We start from the raw sequence: 21599 nt of genomic DNA, 5'->3' as shown, positions 1-21599 counted from the left end.
GCCAAACAGCATCTCTGCTATCTCCACTGACCATGCTGCCTGGGAGGATCTGGGAAATGTAGTTAATTAAAATAACTTTTCCAAGCCCTTTATCTGCTTGCTTATATGCTGTCCAGCTGGACTGGCTATCACTACTGCAAGACTCACTGCAAGATTTGTCCTGTAAAGAAGAGCATCAGATCCATCTGGTCTGGAAGTGGGAGGTCAGTTGGCTCCCACAGTGATATGGTGCTGAAAGAGTCCAACAGAACCCTTGAGAACAAAAGCACTAAGTTATAAAATCAATAACTTTTGGACAGTGTTACAGCCACTTCCAAAATAGTAAAGTAACTGGTCTATTTCTTGCAGGTCCACCAATACTTGCTAGTTAATTGTGAAAACTTGTTTCCATCCCAGCTGCTTATTTTAACAATACAATATTAAAAACTGCCATCTGTATTACATTGTTTCCCCTTGTCCTTTCCATTCCTTTGACTGCAAGCCTGAGGGGCATGTACATTAATCTCTAGGACACTGGGAACCTTTCTAGATGAAACGAAGGATAAAAATTATTTAAGTGATCATTGTCTCTTACAACTTTTTCTACAGTAGCTTCCCACCACCTTATGTTCACCCTCCTGTATTTATCCTCACCAAGGACCACTCTGCACTTGACATTGTGGTGGGAATAACAGTAGTATTTGTTGATGTACATAACCAAGGTGTAAAAATATCTGTCAACATGCATGGTGTTGAAATGGGTCACAATAGACCATGTATACACCTCTGTTGAACTAGAGATGTCCAGCTGCACTTCATACTGTGCTTTTACCCTGGGAACTACTTCTGGCACATAATGCATATAAGATCTATGTCAAATGCAAATCAGTCATCATACTTTTCTTCTTATACTAAACAGAGGCTTTCCCATTTGTAATAAGGAATACATCACCTTTAAAACAGAAACTGGTTGAACTATTTGCTTATCACTCAAGAAGTAAAATAAAGCTATCTAAAAAGTGATAGGGATTTCTGCTGGTGGAGGGAAGAGAATCACCATGTACACAGAATTACACTATTTTATAGGAAGAAAGAAAAGTAGACTATTGAGCTGTTCAAGGATCTATGCTCAATAGTCTGCCAAGTCTAAGGAATATGGAGCATACATGTTAGGGGAAGAAAGAGATAAGGGAAGTAGAAACTGGGCTCTTTGGATTCCATCCATTTATGCGCTGGGCAGGACATGTTTCTAGGATGAAGGACCATCGCCTCCCCAAAATAGTATTCTACGGTGAACTCGCCACGGGTCAGCATAAGAGGGGCACCCCAAAGAAGAGATACAAGGACTCCCTGAAACAACATCTCAGGCTTGGCCAGATAGATCACCAACAATGGTCCTCCCTGGCCTCGCATCGGGAGGCATGGAGACGCACTATCCATGATGCTGCAGCCTTCTTCAAAAGCTCACGCCGAATGAGCCTCGAAGAGAAACGACAACGCAGAAAGAACCGCAACCTGGAAACATCACCCAAGGAGACTTTCTACTGTGCTTTCTGCAACCAGACCTGTTTCTCTCGAATTGGCCTTTTTAGTCACCAACGCGCTTGTACAAAGCGTGGGATGAGTCCTTCCTGAATCTTCGTTCGCGAAGCAAAGCCAGAGAGAGGGGAAGGGAGTAGGTCTGGGGAAATGCATGCCACAAAGCTGAAAAATTCTGCTCTTCAGAGTTCCTCACTTTCAATCAGCTCCAATGAATGTCCCAAGGCCCCTGATTCCAGGCTCGCTAGAGTTCTAGAATTACTCACAGATGTATTCTTCTAATAAGTGTTGCAATATCTCGTCTTTTATCATAATCTAACTTCTCTTCCTGTTGCCACTTCCCTATACATAGTTGGCAGGTAAGGTAACATAATCTATACTATCAGTTAAAGCAGCATACATGTCCTCTACTATCAAAATCAAATTTCATGATTTGTTGTACTGTTAGTTTAATTCAGAAACTATCACACTACATGCCACAGAGAATATTCTCAGTTTGCTTCAGTAACTGAAACACACCTCATCTTTGGGAATTACTCAGAGATATAGCCATGTTAGTCTGCAATATCAGTATGCAAAGGAATCTTGTTGCATTTGTGAATTACTGAACATACCATCCTGGGGCATTCAGCCAATACAACTGGATCTTATTTTCATTGTTGTAACCCACCCAGATTCCTTGTGATTGGGTGGGATATAAATAATTATTATTATTATTATTATTATTATTATTATTATTTATAAACAAGTTTAGGGTGCCTCTAATTGCTAGCCATTCACTATCTCAGTTCTTACCAAATTATAGATAAAAGGTGAAAGACAGTTGTTAGCAAAAAGTCCTTAAGTCATCCAAAATAGAGAATAAGGACAACAATGGCCCTAAACAGGTATCATTCAGTAACAATAGCATGTACATTTTTATACCGCTTATCAATGAACTCAGCCCTCTCTAAGCAGTTTATAGTCTGTAAGCCAATTGTTCCCAACAAGCTGGGTTTTCATTTTACTGACTTACAAAAGGATGGAAGACTGAGTCAACCTTGGACTTTCAGGAATATGAAAAGAAAAACTTTTGTGAGGCCCTGCCTCCATTCATAGAAGAACCTGTATATGCAATGTGCATGTATGTACAGCAGTGCATTGTGCTTTTCAAAATGTTCCCCAGCAGGGACTTCCTATACCTCAGTGGCAATGACCTTAATGACAATGATGCACATTTTCATTTATTATGAAGTACACTGGGAAAGAAAAGGTGTACACATTTTTTTTTGCCATGCCTGGTTTGGTATAATTATGCAAGATGGCAATGAGACATTTTTGCTCAGAACATAGTCTAGAATCACAGAAAACAAAAACAAGGATAAAATTTTGCAGTACCAATTACATGCAAACACTATTATAAAACTTACAGAGGCGATATAAATGACTGATGCAGTTGATCTAGCAACACAAAACCCTGGGCTTGTGTAGAGCTTGGCAGTCACTCACACTTGATGTAACAGCAGGGGAGTCTGATTGCAGATTTCACTGCAGGACAAGACCATAATGGCTTGGACTAGTGTCCACTAAAATGCAATGACAAAGATCCCATTAACTTTAATGGTCTAAGATAAGGGTGTAAAATGAGTTACCTGGAATGCTCATTCTCTTGATCTAGTGCCAAGGAAATGGAACTCATAATTTATTTAAGAAATAAATGCACTACCAGATTTAAAACCATTAGCAAAACACAAATTCTGTAAAGAACTTCAATGTCATGAACAAAGGTGAGATTTCAATTTACTAATTAAACATTTATAATTCATACCTACCTTCTGCACTAAGTTTAAAACTGTTCTTTTCAGTATAAAGCATTTCTAATTCTTTGTGTTTACTTCAAAAATATGCCAAGCAAAAAATATTATAAGTAGCAAAATCTTAATATACTGTTTGGTAAAGTTCAAGTCAGCCTTTGAAAAACACATTTATCTATCCAGTAAAGCTTGTGTTAATGCGATGTAAGAGTTTGGCAAATTCAACTCTAATGGAGCATAAAAGTGCTTTTGCTTGAAAGAGAGATCATTTTTAAAAATTCAAAGCATGATCACTTTTTCTTTTTTGCAGGAACAATCTGATACAAGCAGCAAAGCTTAAATAAACTAGAAACATTTCAAATGATCCATAAAGGATTAATAAGCACCGCAGGAAGTCCTATAGGCTCAGCGTATACATTTTTCCATCTTTTTCTCCTGTGATGCACATGACATGAAATTCTAAGCAGAATTCAAGTTTCAAAGTCACTGAATGTTAAGGTCCACATGCTTTAACACTGCAATGGAACAGGGTCGCTACCCTGCACTGCTTAAGCTAAACAATAAGGTTTTGATATTGCCAGTACATTAACGCTCCCAAATCATGACACCTCATAAGCTCCTTTCTTGTCACAAACAGGAGAAATGAACAGCAGAAAACCAAGGCAAAAAGGGTAGCTTTAGTAGTAATAGTGCAGCAAGTTACAACCCACTAATATAAAGAAAACCAAAATGACAGCTGTTATTTTGGCAGAGATAATCTATGCTGAAACACAAAACACACACACACAATTTCTTCCAATACAATTTTCTTGTCTTCCCACTGACTTCTGTGATTACCACAGAAAGCAGGGTTCTAAACATATTTCAATAGAATTCTCAATCAATAAGTTTTTTAAAAAAAATCATAGCAGTATGGGGAAAATGCATTATAGCATTAGCATGTGTTTTCAGTTATTATCAGTATGCATATAACTAGCAAGAAGAGATACAACCTATTCTACAAGCGGCAAAATATAGAACACCTTGGATGGAACCCTGTTGGTGCACTATGATAGTTTAACTACACAAGCATAGTTGTGGCAGTGTGGTAATGACAGGAGAGTGCAGCAACTATACAGGAAGGCAGACTAAACAAAGCAGACAAAACAATATACAGATGATGCACAACTCCCACATATTCTTTCCATCACATCTCAAGCCAAGGAGACCACGGAAGTATCACGTTATACCACAAATCAATAATGGGCTTCAGAAAAGATGGAGGCACTCTTGGTGAGTTGGTTGATTCAGCCTTCTCTGGATGGGATTCCACTGTTCTCAAAACATAAAAATTAATTTTATAATCAGGAGTGCTTCTTGATCATGTCTTGATCAAAGCAGTGCTGCTGTGGTGGTAGCAAATAAAGTTTTTGCCCAGCTTCAGCTAGTGCATCAGTTGCAACAGTTCCTAGTAAAACAGAACTGGGACTGTGAAAAAATGTCCCTCAGTTAGATCAAAGCTGGGCTATTGTAATGCGTTCTGCACAAGACTGCCCTTCAAAGTATGTTCAGAAACTTTATCGGGCACACAATGGTACTTTAGGGACCAAATCAGTCCAACCTATAATTTCTTAATTGGCTGCCAGTTCTTTTCAGCACAACCTGAAATGATAAATTTAATTCAGGGATAGCAACACACAACCTACACCTACGGCCTTGCTGTTTCATTCTGTATGCACCTAGCCCGTGGTAAGTTCACAAACCAGAGAAAGTCATATCAGAATAGTGATATGGTGAATATGACCTTCTCATTATTTTAGTACATTGGGTTGAATTCACATGTAATTTAAGTATCAACCATGGCACTATCTTTCCTTAGTGCTGGGACTGCATGCTCTTGTGAGACAAGATGCTGATGGTAGCAGTACTGCTGGTAGGGTCTCTCATGTTAGACAGGCTTTTGCCAAACAGCTATTGGGCAGCAGCAGTAGTGGGATATGTGTATGTGTGAGAGAGAGAGGCAGACGGACGGACAGACAGAGACTAGCAGTTGACCTTTCAGGGACAATAGCAGTGGCACCACAGCTAACACATGTTAGTACTGGGCAAAGGGAGGCATTCTGAATGTCTTTTTATCATGAAAACTCTTAAACAAGAGATAATGCCAGAAGATCACACTCCCAGCTCAGACTCAATAACCTCCTGTGGAAGAGCAGAGGACAACTACAGGTAGCATTGTGGCTAATGACACAACTCAAGCTAAAAAGACATTCAGCTGTTGATGTGATAAGAGGGGAAAGGAAAGTCCAAAGCTGCACAACACACATTATAGGAACACAGAATGTGAGAAGCATGGCATTTCGAGTCAGATAATTACACAGTGGTTTACTAAGGAAATGAAAATCTAAGAAGAAATGTGGTAGCATTAATAGTGAGGAGCGATGTAAGCAAAGGCAGTAAAAGGATATAATGTAATGTCTGACTGAATCATATTAATATATTTTATTGTATTATAAATATCAGTGAACTTTAACTGTAGATTTATGTGTTTTTAATTGAGTTTTGTACTGTAATGTGTTGTACCCTGCCTTGAGCTCTGAGGAGAGGTGGGAAAGAAATAAAAATTGTTATTTGATTATGATGATGATGCTATTTGGGAAAACATATCATTATAACCATGATCCAAGTTTATGCTCCAAATACAGAGGGAAAAGAAGAAAAAATGTTAAGATTCTTTGCTGGAATCCAGGAGGAAATTGACCACATACCAAAACATCTTGTTAATTATAGATGACTGGAATACAAAGCTAGGTAACAGAGCAGAATCAACAACTGTATTCAAATTTTGGCCTAGAACTAATTAACAGATCAAGAAATGAAGCAGGAGAGTGACTGACTGGATTTTAGAAGGTCAACATCTTGTTCATTGCCAACACATTCTTCAAGCAACCAAAGAGGTGACTATACAGTATAAACGGACATCACCTGATGGTCAAAACAGAAAACAAATAGATTAAATAACTGCAAGCAGAAGATGAAAAAAGACAGGTTGCATATCTGTAACGGTATTTCGAGTGGTCATCTGCAAATACATACAAATGGGTAGCACTGTGCAGGCGCAGTACAACTCATTTGTATGATTCGCAGGGACCACGAAGAAGAAGCTTCATTCTCTCTGCAAAAAGAAGACTAGGAGCAGACTAGGGCATAGCCATGAACTATTAATATACAATCGGCCCTTCTTATACATGGATTTTTTATACACGAAGTCAAGCATAGTTTAAAAATGTTAAAAAAAGTATAAATTTCAAATATCAAACTTTGATTTTCCAATTTTTATAGGGGACACCATTTTGCTATCTCATTATATTTAATGGAACTTGAGCATCCACGGATTTTGTTATCCATGGGGGATCTTGGAACTAAACCCCAGCGTATAACAAAGGTCAACTGTATATTTAAAAAAATTAAAGTAAAGCTAAAGAACATTAAACCAACCATCATGCCAAAATACAACCTGAAGAACACCCCCATAGAATTGTTGGAAGAACTCTGGGCTGAAGCCATGGACCTCGTAAGGGAGGTAAGATTAGTTACTTGATTCTGAATCTCTACAGCAGAAGGTGACCCATTAAATTAGTCTGGTCTTTCAGAGTAATGGATCCTAAAGGATTCTTGGAAGTTCTAGGGGATTTTCCTGTTATGTTAAATGGTAATGCTGTCAAAACTGTTTGATTTGAGGGATATAAGGATGACCAGAGCTTTGATAATATCATGCCTACGTACCTATTGCCAGGATGCAGACCTGAAGCTCCTTGTTTACCGAGGAGCTTAAAACAATGAGCTTAGGTGGATGATTAGAGAAATGATAGAGGGGAAAAATCAGGCAGTATCTGACTGATCATGAGTTAGAATCAATTGTACAACTCTTTCTGTGGCAGTGAAGATGTCTGTCTTTCTGTGTCCACTGTGTCAACAGTGTCAGTTGGAAATTAGTTTTGATGGCTAAAGGGTTATTCCATTCTGCTCACAGCATACCAACTAGGAGCCACGTGAAGACTGCTGTGACATGCCTGCAAGACAGTTTGCTGATAAAGTCATTCTTATCTGTTCTGACAGAGACTCTACATTGAATACAGTTTGTGATGAAACGACTAAGGCAATCACTTCTCCAATTGAGGGATGAGTTTCAGTTTGTTCTACCTAAAGAGGTGGACATGTTGCTTCAAGTAGAGAGGCCAAATGCATATTTTTTTAGATCCACATCAATTCTGGCTTGTAAGAGGGGCTAGTGGGTGTTTGACTGTAGAATGAGAAAACTGTTAATGCTTCTTTTAAAAAAAATAGCCATATTTTAGTTTCTTTAAAGGAGGCTGTGGTAAGACCATTATTGAAGAAGCACTCATTGCTCTCTGCTACCCATTATTATATTTTTAATCTTTTTTTTAAGATCTCAAGATACTGAAAACTCTTTTTTCCTCATAGGCAAAAGTAATTATCTGTATCATTCAATACAGGATTCCAGTCTCTGTTTTGGTTGCCTGGAGGGATGACTTACATTAGGAAAGATGGGAGACTGCATCTTGTTGATTCTGGAGATCTCTCAGGGACATTGGAGATGGACATCTAATTTGGAGACTCTATGTTGTGTTCATTCCATTCCTATATGGTTGAATATTCCCAAAAGGTGGTGTTGGTTGACTATTTTGGCCTATGAGTGCCAGCATCTCTCTTGTGTTGTTTAAAATCTGCATGAAGATATTAGAGAAGCCATCCAGAGTTTTCTTCTCTACTAAGTTAATGAATTCAGTGTTATTGCCAAGGGAGATTGCATTGCCATACTGTCATTTTTGGGCACACTATGATACTGCATCACTTTCAGCCCCTATTTTGGCTAATTTTAGGCCTTTTTAAAACTGACAAGTGTGTTGAGAATTGGGGTCATTGGGTCTGGATGGCAGACCTAAGCAATCACATTTGTTGCCATTTTTTGTAATTTCAACTCATTTGCTGGGGGGGGGGGCCTTCCCTAGATAGTAGGGAATTGTAAAAGAGGGGGATTGGAGAAGGTTTGGGGGTCACCAGGGAGGTTTCAAGGGCTTCAAAAGTGGGTTTTGGGACCTTATTCTGCTTGTGGGCCACATTTTCTTCAACACAGCTTTAGACATCTAAAGAAGGCATACCACATCAATAATGACACTAAGTGATTTTATATAAAAATTTGAGCATTTGATCTTTTACATTGATTTTGCTTCTCTCTGGCAAGTTCATTTGCAAAGCTAAAAATTTGCTAATCCAAGCTCAAGGATGTCTTCTTATCCAAATCAAAAAAAGGCTGAGTTTATGGAAGATCCAAACAATGCAAGGGAAGAAACAGACCTAATCCTGACTCTTTAATGAACTATTTACCATGGACCTGCTGAGACTGATAAACAGATATGATCAAGATGTTATTCCAATTCCTAAAATATCACAGGTTTAGAGGTTAATTCAGAAAGTCTTATAGTGCAATCTGTTAGCAATGCAGGAAATCCAATACTATAGTATCTATGCAAAAGAATCATCCAGCCTCTGTTTAAAAATCTCTAAGGACAGTTCACCACCTGCCAACTCATCCAGAGATGAGCAGCTCATACAATTGGCAAGTGTCTCCTAATCTATAGTAAAAAATTCCCTAAACAAGGCTGCCAAGTATTAGGATCCTGTATCTTAGCCTTGGAGGGAGCGAAAGAGAAGCAAGCAATGCCACCATGCCTATCCCCAGATGAAGTCAAAAGGTCCTCGCTCCATCTTAACTGTTACCATTCTGGCCCTGGAGAGACAGAAGCATAGGTAGGTACAGCTCCACCATGCCTAGCCCCAGAGGAATATTAAAGGTACACCCTTCCATCTAAACTGTTACCACCCTAGTCTTGGAGGGAGAGAAAAACCAGCATTATCTGTTGGACCTGATCCCCTTCCTTACTGCCGTTCCCTTCTCCTTTTGTGTCATGCCTTTTTAGACTGTAAACCTGAGGAAATTGTCCAATTAACAATCTGTAAAATACGCTGAGGGCCTTTGTAGCTGGAGAGCTGGGTATAAATACTTTAAATAAAATAATTATTAGTGTGCCTCTTTTCTGGAAAAATTGATGTACATCTTCTTTCATGGAGAAGAGTGGGGAGTCAGTCTGAATGAAAAACACTTGTTACTTCTTTTACTGTTTTCACAGTGAGGAATTTGGATTTAAAAAACAAAACAAAAAACAAACAAACAAACAAACAAACAAAAACAAAATAGCTATACCCCTCCCAGCACTGGGAGGTATAATTTTTAAAAATGTAAAGAAAGAAACAAATTGAGAAAGAGGGTCATTGCTCCACTGTCATTTTCACACTGGGGGTGCAGGAAGCATGTTCTTCCTTCCAGTTTCTTACAAGCTGAGTTGTAAAGACTTCTGCTTCTCCTATAACAAAATCATAGATCCTGGTGTGGTCTGCAAACAAAAGTCATAAAGAAATCCCCTCATCCTCATCCCCTCATTTCCAAAACAACAACAACAGGGAGAAGAGCCCCCCTCCCCCCATGATTAAATTGAGTTTCTCTTTAAATAAGAGCCCAACAAAACTGTGCTCATTGCCACTGAGACATTGCCATTGAGACAGTCTCAATGAATCAGTGGCTTCTCCTTCTACATTCTATTACTGTGCTGTGCTCCCAATCTACTACTAAGAGGGGACGTGATCCAAAAGCATCCTATGGCCATTGGAAAGGGATAATGTTCTATAGTCCCTCTTAGTCTGAAAGATAAAAGCAATTAGGATATAATGGGAGGAAGATAAATACATTTTCCTTTTACTATTGGTGGTTTCTTACTATCAAAATAGCAAAAAATAAACCAAAACCATTTGGTCTTCAAAAACAAATATGAATGTTTCCCCAAAGGCATTATTAACAATTAATAATCATTACACTGGTGCCTTGTTTACCTGACCTTCTGTAAATTCAGCTGCCTGTAATTAGACCCATATTTTACACATTTATATATTTGTATGCACAGATTTGACTCATTCATTCATCCATTAAAATTTGCTTGACAGACCTAGAAGGATAATCAGGGTACAATTTGTATTTACTGGATTATAGAAAATTGCCCAAACTGTTGAGTTCAAGGAAAACGCATTCTTGTCTTTCTCTTGTGACTGATGTAAAAGCAATTACATATCAGAGGATGGCCCCAAGACACACTGAAGGAGCAGCAAAGCTTTTACAATCTGGTGTCTTTAGCAGTATTTTGTTCTTTAAAATGGTGACTGGTTTTTAAAGACTATCTAAAAAGAAAAAGAAAAAAGCAACCTAGCACATCTTGTCTAAGCAATACATCACTGTGCAATTCAAATGGTAATTTTCCACAAAAGTTAAAATGTTGTATTTACTGCTAACTTTGTCAAAAATGAAAAGATTAATTCTTGCTGTGTCATCTAGTCTTGTACAAAACCTTAGGTCTGCTAAAATATGATATATAGAGAACACTTTTCTCTAGGAGAAACCTGGATCCTTGTATTTTGGAAAGGTAAGAGTGAAAATAATCAACAAAGGTTAAGTTAGAAAAATCAATGTTCTTTCCCAAAGATTGCTGTCATTGTCCAATTAATAATAAATTATGCCTTTCCCACACAAGAAAGTCAAATTCAATTTGGCTTGAGTGCTTGTTGTTTAGGGACTACAATGATAGCATAATAATAAAAATCTAATTATTTTGATCAAGGTAGGGACTGCTAAAAGGAACAATGGTATATTACAATATGCCACGTTCTCTTTCTGGTCTGCCAAAACCTTTTCATGAACATCAGACATAAAACTTTTTTCCAATCTTTAACCTCTGCTCTATATTAACCTAAAAAAAATCATTATAAGCCAAATCATTAAATAGAGCACAAAATCGATCACAAAAAGATTACTTGCACTTCCAAAAAGTGAACTAAGAGACAAGATATTAAGATTCCACTTTGATGCAAAAGGATGTAACAGATGTACTCAGTCTTTTTGAATCTTTCAAAACCATCATAATGATGGGGAGAGAGGAGAAGAGAACAGGGAAGTAAAAACTTCCATACAATCTGCCTCATGCACTCAGGTCCTCTGGGGGACATTTATTTCAACCAGCCAGAACTAGACTGGCATTGGGCACCCAGAGAACATTTTCATCAGCCGCCCCTATATTGTGGAATGACCTGCCAGAAGAGATTCAACAGATTAACATACTGTCTGAATTTAAAACAGACCTATCTCTTCCAGCAGACCTACCCAGTTGATTTTAAACTATAAACTTTAATTGATATATTTTTAATTTTATGTTGGATGAATTAAATGTGTCCCATGTTTGTGTTTTAACTTATGCGTTTACTGTATTTTCTGGCGTATAAGACTACTTTTTAACCCAGGAAAATCTTCTCAAAAGTTGGGGGTCATCTTATACGCCAGGTGTCATCTTATAGGGCAGGTGCTGAAACGTTTACTGTATTTTCTGGCGTATAAGACTACTTTTTAACCCAGGAAAATCTTCTCAAAAGTTGGGGGTCATCTTATACGCCAGGTGTCATCTTATAGGGCAGGTGCTGAAACATCTGAGCTGGACTGGAGAATCTGCAGTTGCTGCATATGTAACGGAAGGGTGGAGCAAGCTGCAGGCGTCCGGGACGCCTGGGGTATGGAAAAAAGAACCATGTTTGCAATACCGCTCTGATAGTCTTGGAGACAGGGAGGGCTGGGCAGGCAGGGAGAGCTGACCAATCCAAGCAGGCTTTGTATACAACAAGTTTTCTTGCTAAGTACCTGCATGTTATAAGCATTTGAATTAAAATTACCATATTGAAATCAAATCTGATTTTTTTTAAAAAAAATATTTGGTTTGCGTTGGAAGAGGGGTAGTCTTATACGGCGATTATATCCCAAACTCTATATTTTAACTGGAAAAGTTGAGGGTCGTCTTATACACCGGAAAATACGGTAAATGGGGTTTTGTGTGTGTGTGTGTGTGTTTTGTGTATTTTAATTTATCAAGCCTTGAGGAGAGGCAGGTAAGAAATAACATTATTATTATTATTATTATTATTATTATTATTATTACCACCACCACCACCACCACCAAGTTTAGACAAATTCATGAAGGGTAAGACTATCATTTATCTAAATCCAATTGTTAATCCCAACCAGAACAGACTATCAAATCAATGGAATATACAAATATTAACAAACAAGATCTACCAAGTTTCCATTGATATATTATTGAAGACATCTGGTATGTGCTCGCCACAGCCCTGGGACAATCGGGCTGGGAGAGGCTTCTGGCCACTCCTTCCTGCCCATCTGGTTTGCCCTTTAATCAATTTTAAGTATAATATGCATACTACACCTTCATGTTGCAGCCAGCTTTCGTGTTCTCACTAATAAGACATCAGCCATCAGTTTTTTGTTCCAATACCGGATAATTGTACACCTAATTTAATTATTATTTATTTAATTAATACCTCACCTTTCTCCTGGTATGGGAGCCACATACTACTAACTCATTCAGTCAGCAGACTACCTTTTCATACTCAGTTTAATTGCAACTCTCATGGCTACAACACTTGGCCAATTTTTTTAACTTTCTTTCTCTCCACATTCTGTATATTTAGCATACTAAAAAGTATGAACAACTTGAAAACTTGTGGAATTTTGATTGGTTTCAGTAAGACTACTGCTCAACTATAGATTTTGATCTTCTCCCATTAGCAGGATTATGTGTAAAACCATTATACATAGTATTGTAATTTATATTTTAATTAATTATAAAATTGCAAAGCACTTGGGGTTGATGGGTTACACTATTTAAACAAACAGTCTGAAAGAGCAGCAATATGCAGTTCTGACAGACATTCATTGGTCTTGGAGTCTTAGAAGTAAAATATCTTTTCATTAATTATACTGATGTCTTCTTAAAATTTATAGCTAGGCTGTTTACCCAGAGAGATAACTGTTTCTATTTTAAGAGAAAGGTCTAACTTGTGGAAGCCTTCCTGGAATTCATGCTATGGTTGGAAGCTTTATGGGAACATTATCCAAGAAAAGGGGACTCCTCCTGTTCATAAAATGGATCTGAGAACAAGATTAAAATTCCTGAGAAGATGCCAAGTAACTCTGAAAAGTTTTAAGCCATAATACCCTGTCCAAACCAACGTGAGCATGGCCCCCTGCTTGTCCTACTTCGGAACTTTGTGTACTTTGGATTTTTTAGACCAAAGGTCTAAAAAGGGAAAGATTATCTTGGACAGATGAAAATTAGAATTTAAGAACTATACACACCAAATGTGGGCAATAGCTTCAAGTTCTGCTTAGGATATCTCCCACAGCAGTTACTGAACCTTCTCACTTGGCTCTATACAGTAGTAATTATGAATGATAGGAAATATTCCCAGAAATCTGTGGTATGCTAACTGTGTCACTTTACTGATCCTATATGCTTGCATTACCTTACTCAATATACAAATCTATGGTACAAAGAATTTAATTCATTTTCAGACTCAGCTAAAAAATGAAACAGTAAATTCTAAGTCCTTCTGAGCACAAGTCTATACATACATACAGAGAGAGAGAAAGTTTGTATTCTCGTTTCCAGTTAATTGGTAGTTTTCTGAATAACCAGGAAATATATTCAAGGATAGCCATGTTGGCCATGCAACAAAAGACAACAAAATCCCAAACCTAAAGCTATAAGCAATGATATCTTTATTGGGCTGACTCCAAAGCATAAAATACATCATGTAAGAATCCAAAGCTTCGCTTTCTTCTTCACCAGTCAAATCATGCTGAAAATCGTGCAGGAGAACAAAGTGATGATATTAGAGTCAAGGCCTACATTCTATCCTATATCCTTTCTCTCCCTCTGTTGCGGCTATAATTCTTCTTTTTATTTCATTGGCTCACATTGAACATTGCTCTTTGGGATGCTTTAGCTATTGCTTGATCCTCTACACATCCCACAGCACACTTGAAATATTGACAGAAGTCATGACTATGCCATGAAGGAATGAATCCCTGAACAATTCTTGGGAATCCATCACATTTCTGCCACCCATTGAGAGCAGACCATTTAGATAGGTCAATCATAATACTAATCAAAAAGAATCTCCTACACTCAGACCATCATTCTCTTGGCTGATCTTTTTAAAATAGGGAAGAGTATTGAAAGACATGTTTCTTTTGAATGAGACCTAAACATAAAAATGAATGCACTGGAAAAAATTGATGCTAAATGTGTGAAAAAGATATTTCAGAAACAGTAATGCTAGAGACCATCATGTATGCAGTATTGGGGGAGTGGAGGTTTATGCAGAAGGTCCCAAATGGGGCTGACCAGAAACATTTTCCTGCCGAAGGTTAAGATCCCACCATTGTCTTTCTGTATACAAAAGCTTATCAGACTGGTAGATGAAACTGACATTTAACACTGGTCACAGGATTGTGTTTCTACTGCATCGAAGCACATGGGACAGGTTGTATGTCAATACAGTTTTGTCCTCCCAGTGCTTCACTGCCTGAGCATTTGCTCCTTTAGGCTCCCACCTAATGCTCCCAGATTTGATTCCTTGGCATCTGAGTTTAAATGAGCATCAAGTAGCAGGTGATGGGAAAGACCTATTGATCTGGTGGAAGACACTGTCTCATGTTCCTAAATAAATTTTCGTGTTTCTCTTAGTTACTCTGTGGCATCACCTGATATTGCATACTGATAATTAGAAAACCATATTTTCTAAATACAACACAATGCACAAGTAGTGTTACCTTTATGCAAGCTTTTGGAGCTGAATCTGTAGGGAGTAACTTTTCTGTTGATAATGAAGTTAAACTTTTATTGCCCGTTGTCTCTAGTCTTCCCGTGGCCAAGAAGGGGAGTGTTCTCTGCCTGCATTGATATTCCTCTAGACCATCTTAACTGACAACAGAGTAAAAAGAAGAATTCTAGCTGCAACAGAGGGAGAGAAAGGAAATAGACAACTCCGTTTGCTCTGCATAGAAGCCAGCTCCATCCATTTTTCTCTCTCCCTCAGTTGTTATTCAGCAACAACAATTGTACCAAGCTACAACAATAGCAAAGAAGGACCACTCAGCTGATAGCCCAATTGTCTCTCCTCTCCTTTAACTGATATGGTAACTGCAATAACCAATACCAGCTCACCCCATTATGTCTTCCCTCCCCATTCCCATTCTTGTATGACATGACTTTAGATTGTAAAACAGAGGTCAGGGGAAAAACTGGAAGTCTTTTCAGCTGAGGAGTGAAAAAAGATGTATGTCATTAAATCTGAAGCAATGAATTATTTGGCCCCTCCAGTTGCAGCCAATGTAAAGACTGTTGGGAGTTGCAGTCCAACAACTTCTAGACAGCCACATGATTGCCACCCTTCCCTTAAATCAAGAGTGGGAAAGTTCTTTCAGCTGAAATCATTCAAAGCTTATTCTGTGGAAGTAATGTCAGCAAAAAAAAAGCCATATTTAGTTATCACTTTAAATTCAATAATGTCTCCTCCAACTACAGAAACACTTAAGAGCAAGGGCAGGCTACCGTGGTTTTTCCAGATATTGTTGGAAAGTAAATCCCAGCATCATCTACTATTGGCTACAACAGTAGATGATGCTTGCTGTCTAATGCTTTGTTAAACTACTTCCCAGACAAATTGTGATTATGAGATCACCAATATTTCCTTCATAGCTAAGCTGCCTGAATAAATAGCTTCTGTGAAACTACAGATATTTTAGATTAGACAATTGGAGTCTTTCTGGGCTGGTTTCAAAAAACACTGTCTTGGTTACACTGACAGAACAACTACTGGGTCATGGTCTTCTAGACAGAGCAGCAGATCAGAGCTGTTTCAGTGGTGCCCTTTAAATATGGATAGCTGATTCCAGAAATGGTGCTTGGAAGACTACTGCCTAGTTCCACTTCCATCTCGCCCATCTTTTCTCTCTCTCCCTTCTTCTATCTGTGCATATGCGTGTGTATCTATATCTATATCTAGACATTTACTACTACTGTAGTAAAGTATTAACTTCTTGTTGTTGTGTGCCTTCAAGTTGTTTTTGACTTATGATGACTCTAAGGCAAACCTATCATTGGGTTTTCTGAGGCTGAGAGTGTATGACAGTGGGTTTCCATGGCCAAGCAGGGATTTGAACCCTGGTCTCCAGAGTCATAGTCCAATGCTAAAGTATCAACTTACGAAGATAATTTGTCCATATAGTTTGTTCTTTACGCTGAGAAGCAATTAAAAATCAAATTCACAAGAGATTTTCTGAAAGCCAGACATAATACCAAACAGTTATGTCTGAAGTCCTTTTATTCCTGAACACAAAGGGATCATGTAGCATCTTTGAGACTGTGTGAAAGAGATTGTAGCATAAACATTCGTAGACTTTATCTACTTCTTCACATGCATCTACAGAAACAGACCAAACTTACAAAAGCTTACGCTACTTCTTTCCGTTAGTCTCAAAGGTTCTACAAGATCTGTTTGCATACTGATATTCCAGACTAACATGGCTATGCCTCTGACATCTATTCCTCAGTGTCAGATAATAGGCAAGACCAAAAAATTATCGTCACCATCTTAACCATGCATTAAAAAAAAAAAAAACAGAAAAACATTAGTCTAGATGGGACTTTTGGTTTCATTCATCAAGTAATGATATTAGCAATAGCAATATAGAAAGCTATCAACATTTAAACAATTTCAGTTAAAGTACTTGGAATTTTTGGTATGATCTCCATTTTATTTCACTGCGCACAAACTGCAACAAGCTAAAACAACAGCATTAAACTACCACAAAGCAAAACATTCTTAGGGAACAATGAATTTTCACAGTATAGTCTAACATTATTTAGCTAATAAAGGTTAATAATTCTCATACATGAAGAATCATAGCCCCCTTCAAATAATACAAAGGGTGTGCAAAGGAAAAACATTTTAAGGCTTTTTTGAATGCTGAATGTTTGCTTTAAAAGTATGTTCAAAAACACATAGATCAAACATACTTGCTCTTCCTGTACTTAAACACTTTCTTTACAGTACAAAAATATACCACAGGAATATGTTGTCTAGTAAAAACAGCATTGCTGTGTGAGAACACACACAAACACTACAAAACAAGATGAGTACTTCTAGTCAATCTCAAGTACTTTATATTCAAGAGTACTTTATGTTAAACAAATAGGTTTTTCCCTTAAAGGATAAATACTTCAATTAATGTAAAGTCATTTGAGAAATTACATATTAGCCTTTGGGTTTTTTCCACTTACATGGGAATAAACTGGGTGGCTACAGTTCATTTTAAAAAAGAGAGAAATATCAATGGACATCAATGTTTAAATGGCGAATGTATGCCATTCTGTCATGAGAACCAGTTATAGAAACTATGAAGTGTACATGCTGGATAGAGATCATCCACTTATAGCCATGCACTTCAGAACAAACTACTCTAAACCATACATATTTCACTGAAAGCTCAGGGTAACACTTCAAAAATGAACCAGCTAAACAAACTTCCAGTAGCACTTGACAGAGCTACACCTATTCTTCCCATTTCCAAAGCAGTACAGAATTAATTACCAGTTCTATGGATCTATTGTAAGTATAATAGACTAAAGAGCTATCAGAGACACATTTATTGTAAAAGCACAATCCCAAGAGTGTCTACTAGAGGGCCAAAACGATTAACACAAATGCTTTGTCAGATCAAAGATAAAACCTGCACAACCCAATTGAGGGATGAATTAGAACAGTGGGTTATCTTTCAAATTAACCAGGGCAGTTAGTGAAGAAAATTTCATGAAAGTGTAATTCTTAGCCTTTGTGAATCCACACAGCAGGCATTCTGCCAGCTGACAAGATGATGAAATTTTCATGCTAAAAAAGCCTTCTTCATTCCCCAATTTAGATTAGCTAGTATTTCACTCTTTTTTCTATTTGTTCTCCTCTAGAAATTGTTTAAAACCTAGATCACTCTTTCAAAAGAATAATGTAAGAAAAGAAAGAACGAATAAAATCTTAGGATGTCAGCCTTTTAAAAAACTTAATATGTGTGTAGATAAAAATGAATAGTTAAAATTATTCAAAACGACACTGGGAATATTAAGGAATTTATCATTAGAGAAGACAGACAGTCCCATGAAATTAGAGGCTTTATTGTTTAAATGGAATATGATTGCTAAAATGGGGGTGTGGACAGAAAGAGAAAGAGATTTACAAATATATTCAATCTTGACAATTTTCACCTGCATCATGATATTGCATGCTATGGTTTCACTTCAGACATTTGGAGAAAAAGAGGAACAAAAAAGCAATCTTAACATTCATCTGTCAACCCAACAGCAGTCATGTTACCTTAGTCTACTTGAAGTCAAGAAAGAAAGATGTGGCATCACAGTCGTAGACCTTTGAACATGTGAATAAACAGCTGATAGCAGGCCTCCCACTAAAAATGTTTTTATTGTCTAGTCTTTTGCACTTAGGACTGGAGCATGGCTTTGGGGTAGCTTTCGGCCTCTTAGGACGCATGCACCATTTAAAAAGCATACCTCCAAAGTGACCCAAAGCAGCTTTACTTTGGCCTGTCTATTCGGGCCCTATATTAAGATACTAGTAATAATGCTTCCATCGTCTTCTCTTATTTCTGGGCTTGAGGCATGCCAAGCCAAGCATGTATGGCTGGATTCCATGTACAGCGCGCCTGCGTCATATGCGGGCACGCTTTACGCGGCTTGAGCATATGCGCTCAAGACACGGGGCGTGCACAGAGCAGAAGGGGCGTTGCGTCCCATTCAATTGTTTCCAATGGGGCTTGAGCATAGACGGAAATCGTCTTATGCGGAGGGATCCGGAACGAATCCCCGCGTAAGGCGAGGACCCACTGTACAACCCACCATGTATGGCAGGATTCCATGTACTTAGCTTCAGAACTGTTTCTCATTTTGATAACACTGAAGCTCAAGTATAGCACCGAAAATTACAGAATGTGTTGGAGAATACAAGTTCAAATTCTTAGGTAGCCATGAAGCTCCCTGCATAGCTTGGCTCAGTCACCTTAATCTTCCTGAGAAATGTTGTGAAGATAAAATGAACTATTACCAGACTAGGGTAGTAGTAGGTGTACACGACTGAGAACTTGGGGAAGTCTTTTTACATTAGAATTCCCCGAATCCCCCAGTCAAAATGGTTAGGGGGAAAGAGTGGATATAAACAAAACACATCCAAACATTTATTTGCATCTAACATGGATGAATAATGTCAACAGGCTAAAAATGATAGATTGGATTTACCATGAAGATTCATTCAGGGATGGCAGGAGGATCAATCCACTATTTAAATTTATTTGTGTCTAACAAGGAAGAGTGATTTCAACAGGCTAAAAATTATCAATGTACAAGCCAACCTCTAAAGGAACTGGCTAAGCTATTCTGATTCTGCATAACCTTCAGTTTTAAGTTAACATTACAATTTCTGAATGAGAGGATGGTGACTACCCATATCTTGATCATCACTGGCCTGAGCCCTTGTATACACTCCACTCCCTGAGAATTACCATGCTTCTACTGTTCCAGTAACAGAACCCAGATAGGTAGCCGGATCAGAAACTATCTTTACTCTACACTAATCATCCTCTTTTCTTCTTTCACCACAATGTTTCTCAAAGACATGGAGGTGAGGTAGGCAACAACTATTTGGATGCAGGTGTTTTCCCATGGTTACTTCATTACTTTTTAATTATTCCATTCAGAAGAGCTTTAAACCCATTTCCAGCTCAGATTTAGAATAATGAATCCTTTCACACACCACACCACACTGTCAGAGACTTAATGCACCTCATATTTTCTGATACAGAACAGGTAGTATGAATGTAACAAGTAAAGAAAAAATCCAAAGAGTGCGAGCCAATATTAGTTCAAGTGGCCTGTTGTGTTTTAAACCAAAGCTGCTTTCAGGGAAGCGATTTACAAAAATAGGTGTCATATTGCTATTTAAATATTATTAAAAAATTATTGCTATTTATACATTAAAATGCAACAAACTCTGATACTACATATGGACAGGTTTGGTCATCTGCAAATACATACAAATGGGTGGTACTGCACCTGCGCAGTGGTGCTCAGAAACTTCTGGAATCACTGGGCAAAGTTAACTTGGGAACTTTTTGGTGGTAGCTGCAACCATCTCTTACAAGTCCCCTGTCTTCCTGCTCTTTTCCCAGTTCTGAAATTTTCACCATGTAAGTGACATAAGAATGAGCCAATGTAGAGCAGGACACTGAAGAGAGGATGGGTGGGATTTGTATGTATTCGCAGATGACCACTCAAAGAAATACCGTTACAGGTGAGTAACCTGTCCTTCTTCTTCATGGTCTCTGCGAATCATACAAATGGATTAGACTGACAAGCTTAGGTCGGTGGTGGAGGGAGTGTCATGACACCAAAGTTAGGTTCAAATAAAGCTGTGCTTATTAAACCACACAATAAAGATCTTTGAACCAAAACTGTGTTTGCTGTGCTTAGTACTTCAATAAATAGTACTTTAAGTCATCAACAACCATAGGATCACATTGTGAAACACGTTCAAGTCATAAGGCACATTTTTCAACATATTAAGGCATGAAGGACTTGTGTAAACCATGCCAATTCTGGCAATTAAGACATTCATTGTCAACAGCTTGTAAACAAATAGAAATGCAAAATCAATGTAAACCTGATACCAACACTGCCCTCCCAAAGGCTGCGTCCCATTTGGCCCTAGTGTCCAGCCTATAATGTTTTATGAAAGTCAAGGGCTGGGACCAAACAGCAGCTTTACAGACATCCTCCAAGGGGACCCCAGTCAAAAAAGCAGAGGATGCCACTACTGCCCTAGTTGCATGGGACCGAACCCTGGCTGGGAGAGGTCTACCCGACAGTTTATAGCAGAGGTGGATGGTTCCAGCCACCCATTTGGAAAGCCTCTGAGCAGTCACAGGCAGTTCTGAATAGCACTCCAACAGTGTCTCGGAATGGCTCATACCCGCAGGTCTGTCCAAATAGAAGGCCAAAGCCCTCTGAACATCTAAGGAGTGCAGTCAATGTTTGGTATCGGTGGTTGGATTCAAGGCCCTGGTCAGTAAAACAATGTCCTGACACATGTGAAAGGATGACACCACCTTAGGCAAAAAGATAATGTCAGTACGGAGGACAACCTTATTCTTATGGAACCTAAGGAAAGGCTGATACCTCTGCAAGGCACAGAGTTCACCCGCACAGCAAGCAG

General features: G+C 38.3%; 1 protein-coding gene across 7 annotated transcripts in view; it reads right to left on the bottom strand.

The window, feature by feature from the left end:
* LOC149319471 (DNA polymerase alpha catalytic subunit-like) overlaps window positions 1-21599 on the bottom strand; it is a 331773-nt gene that overhangs the window by 160865 nt on the left and 149309 nt on the right. Inside the window, exons 35-36 of one of the 7 annotated variants that reach the window (XR_016280202.1) lie at window positions 15097-15277; window positions 6253-6275 (exon numbers count right to left, since the gene is read on the bottom strand). The exons of 4 other annotated variants lie outside the window; for them this stretch is intronic. The gene's annotated coding sequence lies outside the window, so the exon portion shown is untranslated. Of the gene's footprint in view, window positions 1-6187; window positions 6276-15096; window positions 15278-21599 lie in introns of those variants that run through there. 2 more of the 7 variants (XR_016280201.1, XR_016280203.1) reach the window with 2 other exon arrangements.

The sequence above is a fragment of the Sceloporus occidentalis genome, unplaced genomic scaffold (genome assembly GCF_023333645.1).
Source record: "Sceloporus occidentalis isolate IW3139 unplaced genomic scaffold, rSceOcc1.0.p SCAF_2, whole genome shotgun sequence".
Classification (NCBI taxonomy): domain Eukaryota; kingdom Metazoa; phylum Chordata; class Lepidosauria; order Squamata; family Phrynosomatidae; genus Sceloporus; species Sceloporus occidentalis.
The sequence above is the reverse complement of the archived record's forward strand: the minus strand, read 5'-3'. Positions and strand labels throughout refer to the sequence as shown.